Below are 22655 nucleotides of genomic sequence, written 5' to 3'. Positions count from 1 at the left end.
AATCTCTTCATCATCACCTGTTCATATTTTCATCTTGAGTAATGTTCATCATCTTTACTATCTCGTGCTTTTGTCTTTTCACAATGTTTACATTCTTAATTAATAAAAGTTATGTTGGATAGTGCATCAGCATTTCCACGAATTTGTCCATGGTGTTAAAAATGTACTCCTGGAAATACAAGTTATGTGGTGTCGGTCTATCCTAAACAAATTCAGTCTCATTTGGACCTCTACATACTCTCTTTCCTCTGACCGTGTCCTAAAACAATTCATCTATTTTTGGAACGATTCACACTTCTTGGAATTCAGCTTAAGGTTTTCTTTCTTCAATTGATCCGGTATTTTCCTGGCCTATTACAAGCATCGTCCATCGTCTTAGGTTCTCCCAAGTGTGATTATGTCAGTTACGTAGATGAGAAAGACATTCTTGGGTAAACCAGAAAAATATATTCTATTATTTGTAGAAGTTTAGCAGATGCATTTGCGTTCGTTACTCAAATGATAATAAAACAAAGTGTTACAATCTATTTCCTGCAATAAAGGATGTCTATTCTCTACTGTCTTGTGGTTTACTTCTCCATTATATGTTTTCGTTTGCATTTCCTACTAATATATCCTTTAAAATTACTGTTGAAACACCCACTGTCTTATGATTCACTTTTCCTGTTATGTGTAACTAGTTGTGTAATTAAACATTTCATATCTTATAGACTGCTATTAGAAAAAGTTCATGTTTCCAAACTACTTGATCTGATCATCCAGTAGCTTCTGAACGAGCCTTTAATTATTCACTTGTGACTTTAATTTCTTCACGAACTTCTATTTTCTAATCAGCACTTGAGTATCATATAAATTACTAACATTCTTTTACAGAAGAAAATGTCCAGATTTTCAAAGCCCCCCCCTACTCAAACATACGCTGTGTAGTGCTGATTACGCCCCTGTGTATGTTTCTTATTGTCCCGACATGGCCTGGTTGTTAAAGCACTCGACTCGTAATCTGAGGGTCGCGGGTTGGAATCCCCGTCACACCAAATACGCTCGCCCTTTAAGCCGTGCGGGGGGGGGGGGTAACATCCCACTATTCATTGGTAAAAGAGTAGCCCAAGAGTTGGCGGTGGGTGGTGATGACTAGCTGCATTCCCTCTAGTCTTACATTGCTAAATTAGGGACGCTAGCGCAGATAGCCCTCGAGTAGCTTTGCGCAAAATTAAAAACGAAACCAAACCATGTTTCTTATTTTAACTGTGTGACCACATACTCACTATACAACAATCATTTATATAAAAGGCACTTTATTAAAACTACTATACCCAATTTATTAGATCTAAATGTTAAATTGCGGTGCGAATTCATATATTAAGATACCTTATGAGTATTATAAATAGATGCATGTTACACAAACTGTTTTACTCTACAATGACAGTTACAATGTAAATCATGTTCGTAATATGTGAAAAAGTCATAACGCACTAATATCATGCCTCCCAATGGAACAGAAGTAGTTAGACTTATAACGCTAAAATCCAAATTTCGATACTCCTGGTGAGCACAGCACAGAGAGCCTATTGTGTAACTTTATGCTAAACAACAAACTGTTTTTGTTTGTTGGGGAATTTCGCACAAAGCTACTTGAGGGCTATTTGTGCTAGCCGTCCCTAATTTAGCAGTGTAAGACTAGAGGGAAGGCAGCTAGTCATCACCACCCACCGCCAACTCTTGGGCTCCTCTTTTACCAACGAATAGTGGGATTGACCGTAACATTATACACCCCCACGGCTGGGAGGACGAGCATGTTTAGCGCGACGCGGGCGCGAACCCGCGACCCTCGGATTACGAGTCGCACGCCTTACGCGCTAGGTCATGCCGGGCCAACAACAAACTGATATTGTACACATATAATGCCATCTGTGAATACAACATTTTTTTTTTATATATATGCACCCGGGAATACTTATAATTAGCATATAAATATATATACCTTTTATTTCTTTATGGGTTTTCTTGCAATTGCTTTGTTTTACCGAAACAAAAATTAGATTATTTCAATGCATGAATTAGACGATTATGTTACTTATTCATTTACTGTAGAAACTATGGGGAAAGGGCCTAATTAATAACTTAAACTTAAATTTACATGGAAGAGTGGAGAAAAATAAAGATTTGTCCAGGGTACATAATGAAACAACAGAATTTTTTAAACGCTATGCCGCTTTTACTTTCGTTTGAAATTGAAAGCGAGTTTCAAAGATAAAGCAATACATCGGTTTAAATTAAACAGTTCTACATAATTATGTGTTTGCACTATCATGTGGATAAAAATTTAGTATATGTTTACACTGTTGCAATACACTTCATAAACGTTACGTTTCCTTATTTTCAAAAAGCATCTTAAGATCACTAACAGTAAAAGGCTTAATATCTTTGTCACTCTATCGTAACACCTTCACGCTCCCTTTTCGAGCATGCTCAACAATGTGTATCGTCACTTAGCAACAAAAACTGTCACCTGATTGTTCTCAACCCAGCTATGATGTTTATGTTGGATGCATAATATTTATGTTGATTTGTTAGAAAAGTTTGTTTCTTTATTATTTTTTTATACATTACTTATGTGGCATAACAGCAAAATAGTTTTAATTTAGGAATTGTATGACACTAAATATAATTTACTAAGTAGTGATTCTCCTAAGCCTTATGTTGCGTTTATATATTATAGGCCTAATGTTTAAATTACACTTCAAATAGGCCTACTACTAACGTTATACAGGGTGTTCGGAAAGTCACTGTGCAGTTTTGTATTCAACATTCATTCAGTCTATTTCAAGCCAGCAACTTATAACGGTGGTTAGAAACAAAATAAGAAGGATCCAAGCCTATATTGATGCCAACGGGGGTCACTTTCAACATTGTTTATAATTGTCATTCATATTTGCCTCCTGTATTCTATATTGAAACATATCTGTTTCATATAAATGTACAGGCTTTCCGAACACCCCGTACAATCACTTTTTAAAAATGTTTAAGTAGTAAATATATGTTAATTAATAAATATTATTGGGGTATTTTAACATATATGTACCTACTTTGTCTTAAAATAAAAAGAAGAACAAATATTTCTTAATACCAAATATCTTTTATCATTTGTACAGTCGAAAGAAATAAAAATTTCTTCGATGTTTAAAACGTTTTAGGTAGTGATTAAATATTAATTAGTAAATATTCATTTGGTATTTAAAAACATATATTATCTACTTGCTTTAAAATATAAAGAAAAATAATAGTTTATTACTGTCAAATATATTTTAACCTTTGTACAGTCGAAAAAAGTTGAAAATTTGTATCGGGATATCACTTCATGTTTTCTGCTTCCTGGCCTAGAATATAATTAAAAAAAGAAAAATGCTCAAGAATGCTATTAGCCTCTTTCAGAATACACACATCCATTTACTTGTAATAAAATTTATTTTTTCTGCATAGGTTTTACTAAACATCTGATCATTTAAGAATTACTTACAGGGTGTGAAACATGTGAAGAATAGGTGCATTTTGAAATTACAGAAAAATATCCTTTAGTTAACTTATATAAATTTTGTTGATAATTTATCAACAGATTTCTTTAACTTTTGAATTGCTTTTACACCAGCATTTATTAAGTAATTCAAAAGTTCGATTATATTAACATTATTTATCAATACTGAATAACTATATTAAAACAACTTTTATTGTGTTTTCATCCTCACCCTATTAAAGCAAAAGAGATGGTCAACATCACTTATGGAGGAAAGCAATCAGTAACACTATAGGGTCTGTTTCATCGGTAATGTATCGGTGAAAAATCCCATAAGCACCGGACCACCTCGTACAATTGGTTCGACCAAAGCTTATATAAAAGATAGGTGTAGATAGCAAACACTTCAATACTGTTTTAAAAGCTACGATGCTACTTACCACCTTAAAAGCTCATAATTTAAGTTTTCAATAATTTTAATTCCATTGTTATTTTGATATGTTTCTATGTTAGTAATATGTAACTTTTTTGGTTAAAACATTCTTCTCTAACTAATGTATAAATGGCGTTAGGCCAGCCCGAGCAAATTATTTTCATCATCCCGTACGTTTTATTGTAGTTTAATGAATACAAAATTTCAGTTTGTTCCTATGTGGTAATATATATGTCTTAAATTAGTGTAATTATATTTAATTATTTAACAAATTACGTAAAATATAGTTAGGTACAAATTGTTTGATGGATCAAGCTATGTACCGCGTGTTAGCGTTGTCTGAAAGGGCAGATCAAGCCCTTAATGGCAACTACTTGGTTAAAACAGATTTGTTACATATATGGCCGAAAATAATTTTATTTCAATTTTTCATTTGCACACACATATATACATATAAATGTGGAAACATTAGAAGTAAAACAAGTGGAGCGAAATTCAGGCAAAGTTCAGTATTTTCTCACAATGCAAAAGCAAATCATTTTTATGGTAGAAAGAATGTAAACTATTAGTATCAGCTCGTCCACGTAAAGAAGCTTTCCGTACGTTCTAATTCGAAAATACACGATAGGATAATTAATACATCACACAGCAATACTGCAAATATTGCTTTATGTTCTCTGTCATTCAGTATCAGAGATTATTATATTTTCTACCAAACCATCTGGATAACCTTTCTTCCTTTAGGTAAAAAAATATATATATACTTATTCTAGCAAAAACAAATCGAAATGTTGTCAGTATTTTCAGATTCTACATCTAAATTATTGTTATAATTGTAAAATTCATTAACTTTCCTTGCAATAAAAAAGTTTGTTTTTTTCTGGAATATATTTGTAACACTATTTCTTACAAACTTTATTAGGCTCGGCATGGCCGAGCGCGTTAAGGCATGCGCTCGTAATCTGAGGGTCGCGGGTTCGCATCAGAGTAGCGCTAAACATGCTCGCCCTCCCAGCCGTGGGGGCGTTATAATGTGACGGTCAATCCCACTTTTCGTTGGTAAAAGAGTAGCCCAAAAGTTGGCGGTGGGTGGTGATGACTAGCTGCTTTCCCTCTAGTCTTACACTGCAAAATTAGGGACGGCTAGCACAGATAGCCCTCGAGTAGCTTTGTGCGAAAATTCAAAACAAACAAACATACAAACTATATTTCTGAAATTATAATTTAAATAATATAAGCTTAACTAGCTAGATTATCTATTTTATTAATCGTCTAGATATAGAAAGCAAAGTTATTACTAAATATGTATAAACTAAGTATTCATATCGTTCGAGTCCTCCAGAGGCCCGGCGTGGCCAGGTGGTTAAGGCACTCGATTCGTAATCCGAGGGTCGCGAGTTCGAATTCGCGTCGTACCAAACGTGTTCGCCCTTTCAACCGTGGGGGGCGTTATAATGTGACGGTCAGTCCCGCTATTCATTGGTAAAAGAGTAGCCCAAGAGTTGGCGGTAGATGGTGATGACTAGCTGCCTTTCTTCTAGCCTTACACTACTAAATTAGGGACGGCTAGCACAGATAGCCCTCGTGTAGCTATGCGCGAAATTCAGAAACAAACCAAGCAATCAAGTTCCCTGGTAGGGGTAGCGGTAAGTCTACGAACATCTATCCTTAAAATCTGGTAGTATCAACTCTCTGCCTTAAATACAAGTATATCAACAAGGTTTTTATTCAAAACAAACGTTTAAATTATTTTATTTTAACTCTCGAGTTGAGTTCGTACGGATGTCTTTTTTCTTCCTCTTTTTTGACTAGTGAAAAAAGAATATAAATATATATTTCATGAATCGATTACCCTAGTAGTAACTGTATCTTTCTTCATACAGACGTAAATCGCATAGGAAGAAAATATCGTAACAGCAAGCGCTTTGTTTTTCAGTTTCTATGATTAAATAAATCGGCTTTATTTTATTTTAAGTTACCGAAAACAATTACATTTACGTGAATAAAAAGCTGTCTTTTGAGTTTCAACCTTGCAGATGACGTAAATTACCCACTAATCTTAGACTTGTGATCTTAGCTTAAATTGTTGGTTTGAATAGGTGTATGATAAACTAATGTTTTGTTATTATATGCAGAGTATAAAGACGAATTAAAACTTAGGTTAAATTTCTCTTTAAATTATATTTACTAGCTGTTTACCAGTGGCGCCAGTGCATCAGATCCACGTGTAACGTATTCATGGCGTCATATCTGCACCCTGAAAATGGAGAAAAATAAACCCTCCGTGACGGGAAACGGAGACAATACGGGGAAATTGTGACCCTTATTTCAAAGCTATATGCACACAGGAAAAAAATTTCGCAAAGTTGGGGGTTGCACATCGCGTAATAAAAATGTTTTTCCAGTATCATGTAAGCAAGAGTTCCATTGAAGTATGATTATGACATGAATCTATGTATATACCACACACAATACCATTAGGGCGTGTTGATGTCAAAAGTGAGACAGAAAGTTCAAATAGTCATACTTTGTTTATGGGAGACATTATAGTTAAATAATTGGAAGATTTGTTTGTTTTGAATTTCGCACAAAGCTACTCAAGAGCTATCTGCGATAGCCGTCCCTAATATAGCAGTGTAAGACTAGAGGAAAGGCAGCTAGTCATCACCACCCACCGCCAAGTCTTGGGCTACTTTTTTACCAATGACTGTCACATTATAACGCCCTCACCGCTGAAAGGACGAGCATGTTTGGTGCGACCGGGATTCGAACCCGCGACCCTCGCATTACGAGTAGAACGCCTTAACACACTTGGCCATGCCAGTAATTGGAAGGAATGGTAAAAAAAATAATATCAAAACCGCTGATTTTTGATTTTTTTTTAATTTCTTGAGTATTGTTAGGTATTGTAATTTATCTCGTAGGAGTCTCTGATTTATTATGTTACGTATTATGATTCAAATAGTCTGAAACAACTTTTTCTTAATACAAATATATTTTATAAAACAAACAATAATAAAATTTATATTAACAGTTATTACAAATAGGTATTACAAAAATGATTTATATAAAAAAGGATTACAAGCTTTCAAACAATATTTAAATCTTAAACTCCCTTCTTATCTTATCGATGGTTCATGACGAGCGAATTAATTCTTAGTTGATATTAGAACAGTTCATTTAACACGTAGCTTGCAACCTCTTCACTGATCATACATGAGAAACTTACCGCTGAAGTTATGTTTTTGTAGAAATACTGACGTCCGATGGTAATGAGATGGAGTTAAACAGTTTGTAATATTCGAAATCTATAAACGTTCCTAGTCATATGTCTGTAGTTTCCCGATTAATAAATGTTAATCACAGTTATAGCTTCCGAGATTTATAGTATACCAACTGTAGCAAATCAACACTATATAACGTATCTCGGCGCGCTGGTTTATAAACGTTAAGACGATGTTCTAGAAATTTTAGTCGGCCTAACAGTATGTTAGTGTTTTCGTAAAGCATATATTGTTTTTTCTTACACTCGAGAATCTTCTACAAATTTAAGAAATAGGTGGGAATTTCACAATATACATTTAACAGTATTAGTTACATGCATTAAGTTAAATATGTATTTAACTAAAACAAATATTGATATCAAAATAAATATTTTATATTAAATCCCTTAATTAAGACGATGTTCTAGAAATTTTAGTCGGCCTAACAGTATGTTAGTGTTTCGTAAAGCATATATTGTTTTTTCTTACACTCGAGAATCTTCTACAAATTTAAGAAATAGGTGGGAATTTCACAATATACATTTAACAGTATTAGTTACATGCATTAAGTTAAATGCATATTAAGTTAAATATGTATTTAACTAAAACAAATATTGATATCAAAATAAATATTTTATATTAAATCCCTTACAGGAATTAAAAAGTATTAGCTACTGATAACGTTCAATTAAAGTCTATAATTGAATTAAAGTTCAAAGTAAAACATAAAGTACGAATGGATAGAACGATAGCTATACCCACTTTAGGTTGCACTATGTAAAAAACAAACAAACCGGCAAGTGTTTTGATGTTATCCTGCCCGTTCCTACCTTGTTACTTTACTTTCGGGTTCTCCCATTCCTACTTCCTATTTTTTTTTAATTTGTTATATTAAATATCACTTCATGCTATTGACATATAGTATGTCATGATTAAGCTGTCATGTTGATCATACTTTTTAGGGTTCTTAGTCTTTTTTAGGTTTGATTCGCATTTTTTCTAACCTTTACTTTAAAACAATTAACATGTTTAAGTCCTGGATCGCAACAATACGTATAATATAATGTTTTTTTATATAGCCCGTAATAAAAACATTAAAAAAATAAAGCCTACACATTTTAATTAACCCCATGTCTGATAGACTGAGGTATGAATGAATAGGTGTACGCACAAAACTTTATACTCAAGTGTATTTGTCACTTTCTCACTATCTCAGATACGTCACATAATTTTTTGCGTATCTTTGCTTATACTCCCAGCTTTTTAGCTTGACAACTGATTGTGTGGAATTTCTTAGAAAGATGCGTAGAATATTTTTTATATTATTTAACATACTCTTTATCATTTCAATGTGATAACTGTAAAACGTAATAAGAATTTTCAGAAACTGACTAATTAAATAAGACTACATTTCGTCTTAATGCATTATAGGCGTGATGAAAATATCAAACCGAGCGCGTTCTTAGACAACAGATTGTTACATCATAAAAATCTAAAATATAATTTTGAAATTTCAGTTTTTGTCTATTTTACTGCATGGAAAAAAAAGGATTCGGAAAGCATTTTTTCAGCTTCAATCTTGACGTTAATTATACACACAAACTTTGATGCTTAATGTATCTTAGCCAGTGTTTTAAAAATAGCACAGTTATAATATCAGATAAATCAATTAAAGAGGTGAAAGTGTTTTGAAAGACACGTGAAATGGATATCAAAATATACTGTTCTGCTAATTTAAAAGAAAACTAAATAAAATTAACAGGTTTTTTACGCTGTAAACTTTTATTATTAGCTGATATATTTATAACCTAAAGTACTTAATGTGTGCTATTAAATTAAGAGGTTTTACTTTATTTGTCACGTAATTTTTCTTGTTATAATTTTCATATCCAGTTCTTTCTCAAATGTGTCATTTTTCAAAGAGCCTAAATTTACGCTTACGGTAGTTACTGTAGAAATCTAAAAAAATAAGTAGAATTTGAATATGTATTTATAGAGGGGGATATAACGTGTATTCTAATCACTAACTGCTCAGGCTATACAGAACTGCCACGTGCTTGACTGAAACAAGTTCTGTATTTTTTTTAAATAGCGTTTTATTTTCACATTTCCTTCCATTACTGCTAGAATTGATAACATAATCGTACGTGCTCCTGGAGAATGTAGGTGTATATATGTTTTTTATACCTGCAAGTGAACATCATTGGATAGATTTTTAACAATGATTTACTCACCTTTGCAGAACACGTGCCTCAACTTTCGCATTCTCTTGTAGATAAATAATGTGTGTGTTTGTGTGTTTTCTTATAGCAAAGCCACATCAGGCTATCCGCTGAGCCCACCGAGGGAAATCGAACCCCTGATTTTAGCGTTGTAAATCCGGAGACTTACCGCTGTAGATAAATAATCATCTTAAATGACGTGAGTTTATATGTTTCAAACTAATTTCATTCGAGAGGCCATTCTGTGAAATAATATGTGCAAATCTGCCAATTTAATGTTCCTGACAACAAAAATGCCTGAAATTACAATAAGAAGCTTGAAACTATCTAGTTTATAAAATGTAATCCATCTATATATATAAAAATAAGTAAAGATAGATTTTTACTTATTTTACATACACACACACACACAATTATTCACATTCTTTTACCATAAACCAAAAACTCATGCTCAGTACTTTGGAGCCGTGGTGCGTTATAAGAGTGACGGTCAAGTTATTCGGTCAGACAAGAATAGTTAAAGAGTTAGCGGTGGATTCTTTTTCACTAACTTCCTTCCTTTCTAAAAAGCTCAAAATCATAAATGACTAGCGCATACAGCACTCTAGTAACTTTACCCAAATATCCGAAAAAGCCAAACGAACAAAGAGTCGATTTAAATTTGTACTAACTGGTTGTATATTAAAATCAAATGTCAGGTAAGTTGTCAATAAAAATTATAAACATTTTTAGTTAGCAGGAATTTTTATTAATTATTTGCAAATACGATAGTTTAGAATGAAAGTGGAACTTTAATTCTATTCACTGAGATTGAAATACGCAAGAATATATTTGTTTTTTGTATATATATACAAAATTATTTAACATATATAAATATTTTAAACATTCATTTTATTTTCACCAGAGGTGAAACCGGTGTTTATTTGTATCTCACAATTTTCGAGACTCGCCAGGTAGTTAAGGCTCTTGACTCGTAATCTGAGGGTCGCGGGTTCGAATCCCCTCACACCAAACATGTTCGCCCTTTCAGCCGTGGAAGGATTATTATTATGTGACAGTCAATCCCACTATTCATTGGTAAAAGAGTAGCCCAAGAGTTGGCGATGAGCGGTGATGACAAACTGCCTTCCTTCTTGTCTTACAGTACTAAATTAGGAACGCCTAGCGCAGATAGCCCTCGTGTAGCTTTGCGTGATATTAAAAAACAAACAATTTTCGAACAAAGCTATATAAGAATTATCTGTGAATAACCGTCACTACTTTCGAAATGGCGGATTATAAAGTGAAGGTATATAGACAAGAGTAGCCATCATCAACTCTTTTCTGACCGAAAAGTAGTATTTGAACCATTCTTTTATAGTGCACTCATTGTTTCAAAGTGTGGAACGCGTTTTAACAGAAAGGATCGTAACTAGAACTTTTGGATTCTCACTCCAAATACTTTAACCACAAGATCGTGGCCGGCCCCTTAAAATAGGAAGGAAGACAGCGTAAGGGCAAAACATTTCAATAAAGTTATTGGTCAGTAAATTCGTTAAAATCCAGTCTATAAGTACTGGACTATTCTTTTTTTATATTTTTAAATTTCTTTGTTATTTTTGTATTAAACCAGAAGCATATAAAGAATAAATATTCACCTGTAATATTATTATGCTTAATTTGGGTACTTGATATTTCACTTGATCATGAACGACACTCAAATACGATGCAACTTCAAAACAGCTCTGTCAGAGACCTCTAACAGTTTCAGAAATAGCCATCTCTACTTTAAAACTACCAATCAAAGTTACAACAGCAATCTGTTATCATAGCCAGATTAGCATGAGTCGCACATTTCATGATTTTTCTCTCAAATGTATATTATTTTGTTTTATTTATTTATTTGATTTTTAGCAACTACGTTTTCACAAGTGGCTAAAGAACGTGAATGATATTTTCATTTTTTTTAGATTGGAGATGTGGATTTTAGCATCTTGCATCTGTTTCTAATATGTGTGTTTTTCATGTTCTTTTTGCATTTCAAAGGTTTGAAGTTTGCAAATAGAGGACTAATGTGATTGAAAACTTGCCTTATTGTTGTGTCGTCATACGTTTTCGTATACTTCTCTTACTAAGATATATTTTACCAAATTCATATTTGAGTTAACATTTCGTTTTCGGTTACTTTAAATATATTCCGAAGTAGAGAGATGATTCTGTTACATTCAGTCTGTTAAATGTTAAAAATAACTTAACTGTTGTGTATCTTTATGTATACATATATATCGTTCAATTATTGGTTTACTGTAACGCACAGCCATGATTGTAACAATAGAGCAATTGAATTAGTTACATAACCCCATCTCACATCACGCCCATTGCTGTAATGCGTGATCTGTATTCATATTTACATTTGAACAAAATGTAAAATACACATAAGCACATGATTGCGAAATTATACTGCCCAAAACATTAAGTATTTAGCATAAATACCCACCTGTGGCTGACTGTTAAGTCCTCAGACTTACCTAATGGATAGCTTTGCGCTTAACAACAAACAAAAGCATTGAGACATTTATCCTTGGCATGGGGCTCAGGATGATAAACAAAGAACTTTCAAGCAATCCTGTTTTTTTATTTTTTGGAAGTCATTTGAACCACTAGTTATGAAATATAAAATCCAAATTCACCTCGAATATCTACAGGCATGCTTTGAAGATCTAATCATTATGTGTTAGTTATTTGTAAGATCATACACCTGGTTAGCTCAAGAGACTAGGATGCTGTTTGTCTTGATTGTCTATCAGCAACCAACTTCGAACCAACAGTGACCCAGCACGGCCAGGTGGGTTAAAGCGTTTGACTCATAACCTGAGGGTCGCGGGTTTAAATCACCGTCGCACCAAACATGTTCACCCTTTCAGCCGTGGGGGCGTTATAATGTGACGGTCAATCCCACTATTCGTTAGTAAAAGAGTAAAAACAAAACAAAATCGAACCAATAAGCCTCTTTAACATTGTTTTGTAAATTCACGCTAAGCTTCTACAAAATATATCAAAAAATACCCATAAACAATAAAACGGGTCTCTTTTTCAGAAAAATGACCATCAAATGATTCAAATGTGCAACAACTGAAGTTATTTATAACTTATCACATACACCTACGTCATTATGTGTGTGGTTGGCAAGTAACTTCGATACACAGTAGTGTAAATAATATACATGACACTCATAAAACCTTCGCAATGTTTGTCACAAGAACAGACGGAGCTATAATAAGTATAGTTATGTTTAGTTATGCACTAGTTTACCAAAGACATGAAATATATTAATGTTAAATATGAGTTCTGCTCCCATGTTAATGCCTTACTAAGTTTCATTTTCTTGGAAATTTGTTTTAAGATGATTTTTCCTCGGTTTACTTCAGATCACCCATAAGATTGCTGCATTAACTTTTAAATATCAGCATCTCAGTTTAATTGCATCCTTAGTTATTAGTAAATTATTTACTTTACTGGCACACCGACACTGAAAACGCCGCCACGTGGCACTATGATTTTATATTCCTGACCTCATTCCATTACTAGGTGTTTCTTCTGTCTAAAGTGAACCTTGCTGTGGACCGTGTACTGGACTATTGATACTGACTCATGGCTTACTTACGTCTACGTGTGTTATTGATTTGAGAAACGCCTCTTCCCCCTTTTCAACCCCTAAAAGATCTTGGAGATACCTATGATAGATACACACACACATATATATGTAACTACCAAGAACTAATTAATTTCTATGGTTATATTTTACTATTTAAAAAAAATTTACATTTTACTACGCGAAGAATTTAACGATATATTATATGAATAACACTAATGGAAACTATTTTTAACTCTTTATCGTTCATTGAATAGGTAATCCTTTTAATTATCTGAGAGACTTTTCTGGATCCTGTGTTCATTTATTGATGGGCACAAAAACCATACAATGGGTTGTTCGTGTTCTGGCCATCGATGGTATCGAAACCAGATTTTTAGAGTCATAAGCCCTTAGATATACCACTCAGCCACCATGGTTTCCAAGTCCTTAGACTATGAAACTAATTAATTATCATAGACGAGTTACGTAATTGTTAAGCAGAGTTTTCACTGACTTAGTTAGAAAAAACATTTATTTTAGTTAAACACAAAGTTGAAAAATTAAACGCAATGGGCTATTTGTACCCTACCCACCACACTTATTGAAACCCAGTTTCTAACGATTTGAGTCCTCAGACGTACCGCTGTGGGGTAGCAAAATATTAACTGGAATAACTGTAATTCTATACTGTTGTAGATTAAAATTAATTGTTCTTTCATGAACAAAAACAAATGAGTTCATCGCTCGAATTAAAAAAAAAATTGATCCCGTGCGCGGATGGCAAAAATAATAACTTGGGAAAAAAAAAACAAAAATACATCTTTGATTGGTTGCTTCTGGCTTGTGGCTTATGACCATGAACTAATATAAACAACCATGAGAGTTGTAATCGACGTCAGAAACAAGCAAATGATACCCACAATCGTGTTACATGTACGTACACACACATAAATATGTATGTGTGTGTATATATACAACCATAGATGATATAACGAAATCCAAGATACGCATCTCAATCAGTCTGAAAGCTTGTATTACCATGCTTATCGTCTATAGCTAAACGCAAAGAGCTGTATGACTGTACATGACAGTTTAACGCATACATACATGTTTTACTTCGGTAAAAAGAGAGAAAAAGAAACATTTTATTTTGCTTTAATTCTGCTTTGTGTTATTGGAAATGCACTGATATAAAAACTTCTGAACGCGTTAAATAAATGTGTAAATCCTTAGTATTTCTTTTGGTGTTATTATGTTTCACGTAAAAGTAGACGAAAGTGACAGCGCCGGCGATGAGCAAAGAGATATCTCCTACCCTCCTCCCACATAAACTTCAGTCAAAATCTCAAAAAAATATACAAAGTTATGCAGCTTTAAGCAGTGGAAAATGCGGATGTATATTCCTGCCTATGCCTGATGAGCTATTTCACTAACTGTTGTATAATGTTTAAGATATCACTGCATCCAGGAGTCCAAAAATATCGCTCCCTAACAATGAGACCCCAAAAACTGTCTCTGATAAACAAAAGTGTAATAAATTATCGGCTAAAGCCATCACATCGTGTATTAACAAGAATATAAGTTTATCGTTCAATTTCTGTTCCATTTGTTTTTTAGTTAAATATTCATAAATCTCGCTCGAGCAATCAAATATCGACTTTTAACACCTGCCAGAGGAGCCAACTCAACATCTTTTAGTACTGAGCCAAGGATGGAAAACAGGGAAGTTATTCTGGAAATCGGTGATTCAGGATTATTTCCGCAGATTTTGATGAATGAAGCTCAGCAAAAACTTGTAAAACGATAGCCTCTAGTGGCACAGCGGTATGTGTGTGGACTCACCGTTAAAAACGGGTTTCGATACCCGTGGTGGGCAGAGCACAGATAGTCCTTTGTGTAACTTTGTGCTTAATTCCAAATAACTAAAACGATAAAAAACTATATATTAATAAAAATGTGACATGCTGAAATCTTTTATACAATAAACTATGGTGGTACAATACTGGGCATTTTAACACCTTCTTCAGGGAAGTTGTAATACACTGTGCGTCTGTTTTAAATTCAACACTGTATCTTTGGGCTTTACTGTGCTATTGGTTACACAAAATATTGAAACTAATTACTTCTTATGTATGATTCTATTCCCCATTTTTGAAGTTAACGACACTATTGTACCCGTTTTCTCATGTTTCGCTATTCATGTAATAATCAACTGACGAATCTCAGATTCAGCTGGTATGTCATATCGGTTGGGATATCTTTGAATAAGTTCTTCCCTCATCCGACCTAGACTCAAGGTTTAACTTAATCGTTGCATTTAAATCATCACATTCTCAACCACATCTCGAACATTTCAAGCAATGTTTCATTAAATGTTTACTTATAAATATAAAGTAAACTTCTCTATGTTGGCTTTCGTGGTTTCATATCTGGTCACCGGTCTGATCCAGCCACCTAGGTCTCGAAAACAGTGCCAAACGTCTCCATTTTGTCTACTCAAAACAACTCCAAATATTTCCGGAATGTTTTGTTGGGATTCATGTAAAGATACCAGGCTAGCTCGTGGGGTAGGTGTGAACAAAAAAGTAATTTGATACAATCCTACATATAAAAGTCAAAGGTCTCGCACAAAAGCTTGTACAGAATAATCTAAACTTTAACTTACAATTCTTTCTGGTTTTATTTATAAATTCTTGTTATTGTTTTTTTTTTACTTTTTGATGCTAGAACTACCTTGTCTTGGTCAGATATCATTCGATTAACACTAAATATAACTTCGACATAGAAGTTCCCTAGTGGTCAATGAACTTAACTATTATTAGCTATGATTTGGAGCCAGCAAACTTCTCCCCATGGATGCATGGAAATAAAATCTTAAGAACACGAAAAGAATGAAAATACGTTCGCTTCTTTTAAGTTTATAACAAATGTTATGCTCACTGCTCCTTCTCCTTGGTTACAATGAGAATAAGCAAATATGTTTTAAAGACCCCAAGATACAAATAAAAACTTTAATTAAGACTGTAATTTAATTTTGATATAACGTTTGTAGTTCTAATGTAGCTAACATGGTAGGTTTGGATATATGTATACACACATTGCTCAGTCAAACTGTGTTACATTGAAAAATAAAACCCTTCAACCTATATATATTACCAGAAATTTGAAGTAAATGTCAAAATGTAAGTTAAAATAAATCTACATCAGTGTAACTAACCTAATTATATTTTATTTTACAGGGGCGTATGAGTTGGGGGAGGGAACAAAGGGAGATGTACCCCAGTAATTTCTAAACAATATACTGTATAAAACATATAATTAAACCATTATTATTACTGTATGGGTGTTTACAAGCCAAACAATTTTATAGATGGTAGCTTTACATTTGACTGGTCTAAACAGATGTAATAATATGTATTAAATCTTATCTGCTGAAACAAGACATTAATAATATGTGTTAATTTATAAAACTGCTACTAGTGACTGTGTTATGGGTCATACATAACGTATGCTTTGCAAGAACTATGTTTTGAAAAATCTAAAAACAAACTACTCAGAGGTTATTTATAAAATGTCTTCCAATGTTATGCGTTTTTTTCTATAAAATTCAAAAAACAGTATCGCTTTAAAATAATCAAATATATATATATGTGTGTGTACGTGTGTATATGAACGTATTTATGTACAGTAATATTACACTAAATGTATTCTTTTTCCCAGTAGATAAAGTCTAACTTATATGTATTATTTTCTTGGTTGCATTTAAATGTAGTATTAAGAGCATAATCAGTTGTTGACAACATAACTGAAAAATATTTTAATGTTATTAACTGGGATTTTTTATGCTTTCTACCAAATAAAAAACTACTCCTAAAGTCCTGTTTTATATAGTCATAATATTAATAAGATAATCGTAACAATAATTTCCCCGGAAGGAATCTAAAGATCTCCTGGAGGAGTTACTTCTTTTATCCACTTCCATCACTTTACAGAAGTGGGTTGTCTGTCAGTCATTTAGTAGACAATAAAATGCAGTCACATAAGGAACACTTATTATTGCAATTTCTACTATAGTGACATCAGTAATACGTAAGCATGTCATAAATCACAGAAAGAATTATGCACTCTGTAGGTTATAACACAGCACAAGACATGTAAACTTCAAAAGCAAGAAATAAAAATATTTCTCATTTTCAATTTTGATTTTATTTAACATTGAAACACTTTGGGGCACCCTGCAAAAATGTATTTATTGAAACTGGATATTTATTTCAAGGAAAGGAATTATTGTGAATGATATTATCTTTAATTAATTAATTCCGGGAGCAACAACAACAAAATCAATTGAATTACAAGTCAGTAAATCAAATGCTTGGGTTTTAAACAAACGTTGCAGAAAGAAGCTGATAAAGCTGTCTTGAACTTGTATTTAAACAGATAAGATAATGTACTTCGTTGGCAAGTCAGAGGTATTGTTATGCTAAAGTTTCGGTTTCGACACTAATTTCGTGTGTGTGTGTGTGTTATAGCAAAGCCACTTCGCGTTATCTGCTGAGTCTACCGAAGAGAATCGAACCGCTGATTTTGGCGTTGTAAACCCGTAGACTTACCGCTGTACCAGCGGGGAACATAGTTTTGGGTTTAGTGTTTAATAACTAACACGTAAATATAAGTTAATTGGTTCAGTAGTCATTAGAAAGCTAAAATAAGTTGTAACTATTTAATAAAAATGATTGAACATAGCGTCCAAAATTCTAATATATTTTATTATTTCTATATGGTATGTCACGAGTCAGTTAAAAAACAACCATAATTTGGATATTTACATGAAATGTAAAAAAAAAAAAAATATCTTTTTATTGCAAGAAAGGTTATTAAACTTTCCAAAGTATCACTGGAGAAAGCTTAAAATTTCGTATTATGCTATAGAAACAATTCTCTCCATCAGTATTTTTAATTCATTAAAAATATTCTCGAATGTATTTCAAGCTTTAGTCTCTTTGAGCTTTCGTACAAAGCTATATAAAAGTGGTTGTATGCTTATATCTCTCTAATAGCTAGAGGGAAGACAGCTAGCCAACAAAACCTATTCCTAACTCTTGGGCTATTTTATCTAACTTAATAATCAGCTTTAACCATAATAACAACAAACAGACAGAACCGTGCATTCTATAACTGAAATATTGTTGGGAAATGTATTGAAATTATGATGTTATAACAACAAAAAAGTGCAGCTGAAACCTTTAGAAGAAAAATTAAGTAACTTTATAAATTTTAAAAACAAATAGCGAATTTAAATAGCTTTTAAAATTAAATAAATATTTGTATAGTTATTTGATTACCAGAATATCGACTTCATAAATGTATAATTAGTTTTATGTTCTGATTTTGGTCGTTTCTTATCAGATGATCTTAGTTTGTAAGTATAGCCAAAAAGATCTAATTTTAACGCCAGGGTCTAAGGACGAAATAATAATATAAAAACACCCACGTTTATTACAGCAACGTATCACTAAAGAACGACATTTCTTCTCTTAGCTAAGTACCAAACAGTGAATAGAATTAGCTTAAATACCATACTAGTAATGACATAATAAGCAAATAATTTAACAATAAAATATTTTTACTATTATTCTGGATGATAGAGGATAACAATTTTAAATACTATACCGCTACAAAATAATATTATGCAATTAAAATAGTACTAGCAGCTAAAAACCAGACTAATGAAAAAACTAAATCCTTTATTTGTATGTTGTTTGTTGACGGTCGAGCATCGAAACCCGATTTTCAGATTCTTGTAATCCTCCAGACTTGTCTTTGAGTCTTCGGAGGATAGGGAACGAAGAAGTTATTAACAAGTAAAAATTTATATTAAACCAATAAAAATTAGATAAAATTATTGAATAAAAAATAAGACTCTTTAATTAAGTAAATGGTACGCCTGTAATGTATGGTTTAAAAGCATACCAGTAAAATAAAAAATATATATGCATAAATATCTCTGTTAAAACTTATGTAGAAAAATCATAGCTAGTTGAACTTAGTTCTAGTAAAAACACTAAATAACTAATTTCTGAAATATATATATCATCTACCATACCAATAAAAGATCATAAACAGTCTACGCAACATCTGACGAAGAAATACCTAAATATGTTTAATAAGTATGTAATTTTAATATAATGATGGTAAAAGGGCCAAAGCAAGGTCTGGCATGGCCAGATGGTTTAGGCATTCGATTCGTAATGCGAGGGTCGCGAGTTCGAATCCCCGTCACACATGCTCACCCTTTCAGCCGTAGGGCCGTTATTATGTGATGGTCAACTCCACTTTTGTTGGTAAAAGAGTAGCCCAAGAGTGGGTGGTGATGACTAACTGCCTTCCCTCTAGTCTTACATTGCTAAATTAGAGACGGCTAGCACAGATAGCCCTCGAGTAGGTTTGCGTGAAATTACAAAGCAAACAAGCTATTCTCAAGTCCTATTAGTTTGGCGGTGGGTGGTGATGACTAGATGCCTTCCCTCTACTAAATTAAGGCCGGCTAGCGCAGATAGCCCTCATGTATGTTTGCGCGAAATTAAAAAAAACAAAACAGAAAAAGTAATTTAAATAACCAGAAAACACGTATTTTTGTAATAATATGTTATTAATAACGGACTTCATCTCCAGAAAAAAAACAACCTTTCTCGGCATCAGCTTCTTATAAAGGGAAGAGTTAATTATCATTCCGTTTTTTAATAAACAAAATGTGTGTACATACACACAACCACACAAATATATATCTATTTCTTCTCCAATAGCAGTTGAAAAGACAGATTATATGACCCAAATATCAAATCAAAACTTGAATACCGTTTGTTTTGTTTACCTGAAATATATTGTTCACTGAGTTCAAAATCAAAGGTAGCATTTACATTCAAGTGTATTCAGTACTACTGTCATAAAAATATAATCCATCTTAACAGAGAATTGTTGGATATTTTTCAGACAGCTGCGAAATAAAAGAGAAGAGAGTAATAGCGCCACCCACGAGAGTTAAAGTCGCCATGTCTTAATGCCGTTTAGCTGGATTGATATTTTTAATAGAATATACCATTTTATTATTTATTTATAACAAGAAACTACATCTAATATGCATACGAGATACTACATTATTTTAGCCAGGGCCACTAATCAGAAAGAAAATGCTTTTAGTTTTGAATGTTGTTTTCTTTCTGAAAAATACCATGAAGTGCATAAAGGGGTTGAATAAGTTATATTAAATTATATTTGGAGCCGCATCTCGTCGTTATTTTCCATATTTCCACGTCCGGTCATGCTCCATCAGACAACTGTGCATTCTGACAATACTCCTGCGTCATATTCTTCACTGCAAAAGGCCCTATCTTTAAAATGTCATATTAAAAGCAGTATACTATTTGCTGGTGCTTTTCATATTCTTTCGTTTCCTAATGACACTAACTAGGAAGAATATCTCCGTCTCGTAATTCTAAATCCTCGGTCTGAACACTTCTTTGTAGCCTCAGTGCATGAATATTTTGGGTTTAGAAGGGTTGTCAGATGCCATTACCGCAAGCGATCAGATTTTGGTGGTATCACGTTACTTTTGTATCGCTAAACAATGTCGAAATATAGTTATGATACATCCCATTTCACTACGACTTTATATCGGTTATGCGACTTGCTGATTTGCATATTCAGATTAGTTTTAATGTAACGTAATTAACTCACTGTATTAATTGTGAATCTACAATAGCTGTCGGGTGAAACGTTGGAGAATAATACCAAATCCTCTAAAATAATAATAATATTCCTCAATGAGTCAACGGTAAGTTTACGAAGTTAAAACATTAAAATTCAAGGTTAGATTACTCATAATGACCAAAGCGCAGACAATCTCATGCGTAGCTCTGTACTTAAACAAACTTACAAGCAAAACGATAATAGAAATACAAAGATAAAATTTAAGAAGTATTAAAATTTAATAAAATCAGATTGTTTGATTTTAGAATTTCGCGCCAAGCATAGCTTCAAATTTTGAATTGACAAACTAGAGGGAAGAGAATAAGTTAACAGCATGTACTGCCAACTGTTAGTTGTTTTTAACTGATTGACTGAAAAGAATAGACTGGTACACTTATAGCGAGCGAACCCACCCATCGCCATGAAGTGCAAAGCGCGTTTTGTTTTGTGGTAACGGGACGTGAGCCACGAATCATCATATTCACGTCCAGACACACCCACTACAATTAGATAGTATTCTGTTTTACAAGTTTTAGCTGAATTTATTTGCTCATGTGCAATATTTTTAATTAACTGTGCAAAAAATTATATGAAAGAAAACAACTACTGTTTTTATTTATCAACGTTTTTCAGCGTTAACAAACATTCTATTTTAATTGTAAAGCAACTGGTTAAAATAATCACGTAAATCGAAAAAAAAATGGTATAAACTGGTAGGTGTTGGCAGCAAATGCATATCGATTTATACAAATTTATAAATTTATACTATCAATATGTAGTTTGAGGATACTGTTCACAAATACGATTCAATTTGTGTTCGGTATTGTTGTATGTGAAGTATGTATTTATTAAGGCGGATTAATCAACATTTTAACTCTTACAATAGGTTACTTTAGCTTTTCTGTAAATTAAGATACTAATTCCTTCTTCCCCCGTTGCACAGCGGGTTTGATACCCGTGGTGAGCAGAGCACAGATAACTCTTTGTATAGCTTTGTGCCTAACTACAAATAAACAGTAAATAAACCAATTCTCTACACAATACTGAGAAAATGTTCATGTTTTAGAACTAAGATAGATGCATCGCCATTTTAAAACTACACTACGTTACTTTAGTTGTTTTGTGAATTAAGATATTATTTTCCTGTAAATTTCATGCATTATAAAAAGTTTGCATATAATTTATTTACTGCTGTGTCTTGATATGTCGCGGAAGCGTTTTACTATCGACGAGAAAAATGCCTCAAGGTCAAATATGGCCACCAAAATAAAGCAAGGTACATTTTATAGAGTTATTTGATTTGGCACCTAACGCCATCTTGATTTGGAATAATTGGATCCACTCCCTGTATGCTGAAACTTAGTATATATTTTAAAATCTTTCCATAATTTTATTACAGAAACGAAATAGTTTTTATATCATTAAAAGTTAAATTTCATATAAAGATAACAGTTTTAATCCTAACAAAATTTTGTGAGTGAATCACGGATTGTTTCGAAATGAAAATGAATAATTACTAAATCTAACGCCATGTTGAGTTCAAGCAAGAGTTTACGTCATTCTTGCAGATACACAAGTTTGGTTACGCAACACTTAGTATGCTGTTCTTTTAATTTCTGTTTAGATATTTTTGTATATCTAGTTTGCAAAAGCAAGAGTTGGTTTGCAAAGTAATAGTAATAGTCAATTTTTATGTTAAATATATGTATATAACTTTATATATTCTTCCTTTAATTTATGATTAAATTTTTACCTATGTTTTTGCTCCCACATTAAGTTTAAACCTTGACTGAAAAATAACATCAATAATGACGTCTTACTGGATGCGTTTTTACGGAATATACAGATGCGTTTTACTACTGTAAAA

Source organism: Tachypleus tridentatus, chromosome 4, assembly GCF_004210375.1.
Source record: "Tachypleus tridentatus isolate NWPU-2018 chromosome 4, ASM421037v1, whole genome shotgun sequence".
Classification (NCBI taxonomy): domain Eukaryota; kingdom Metazoa; phylum Arthropoda; class Merostomata; order Xiphosura; family Limulidae; genus Tachypleus; species Tachypleus tridentatus.
The sequence above is the reverse complement of the archived record's forward strand: the minus strand, read 5'-3'. Positions refer to the sequence as shown.